This window comes from Haliaeetus leucocephalus, unplaced genomic scaffold (genome assembly GCF_000737465.1).
Source record: "Haliaeetus leucocephalus isolate CR32 unplaced genomic scaffold, Haliaeetus_leucocephalus-4.0 Scaffold384, whole genome shotgun sequence".
NCBI classification, from domain to species: domain Eukaryota; kingdom Metazoa; phylum Chordata; class Aves; order Accipitriformes; family Accipitridae; genus Haliaeetus; species Haliaeetus leucocephalus.
Genome location: NW_010972820.1, coordinates 6,929,363 through 6,929,657, shown reverse-complemented (window position 1 = coordinate 6,929,657; position 295 = coordinate 6,929,363). Strand labels below are relative to the sequence as shown.

At 78.3% G+C, this 295-nt stretch overlaps 1 protein-coding gene across 1 annotated transcript in view; it reads left to right on the top strand.

The window, feature by feature from the left end:
• LOC104835452 (coiled-coil domain-containing protein 65-like) overlaps positions 1-295 on the top strand; it is a 3,063-nt gene that overhangs the window by 1,587 nt on the left and 1,181 nt on the right. The window lies entirely within an intron of this gene.

Below are 295 nucleotides of genomic sequence, written 5' to 3'. Positions count from 1 at the left end.
CCCCCCCCCCCCCCCCCCACCTCCCGTTAATCGCCCTCCGCAGCCCCGTGCGGCCGGGCTGCTTCCCGGCTGTCACATGGCTCCTGCCGTCAACCCCAAAGGGTTTCGGGAGTCGCTTCACTTTCACTTTGGCCCCGCCGAGGGGCTCCCGGGGGGCCGCGGCGCCTGACAGGAGCCCCCGCAGCGAGGGGCTCGCCCGCTGGGAGGGGGGGGCCCGAGGGGCAGAGCGGCGGCCCCCCACCCCTCCTCAGGGCGCGGGGCCGCGCAGGGGCAGCGGCCTCCCCTCAGGCCCGGC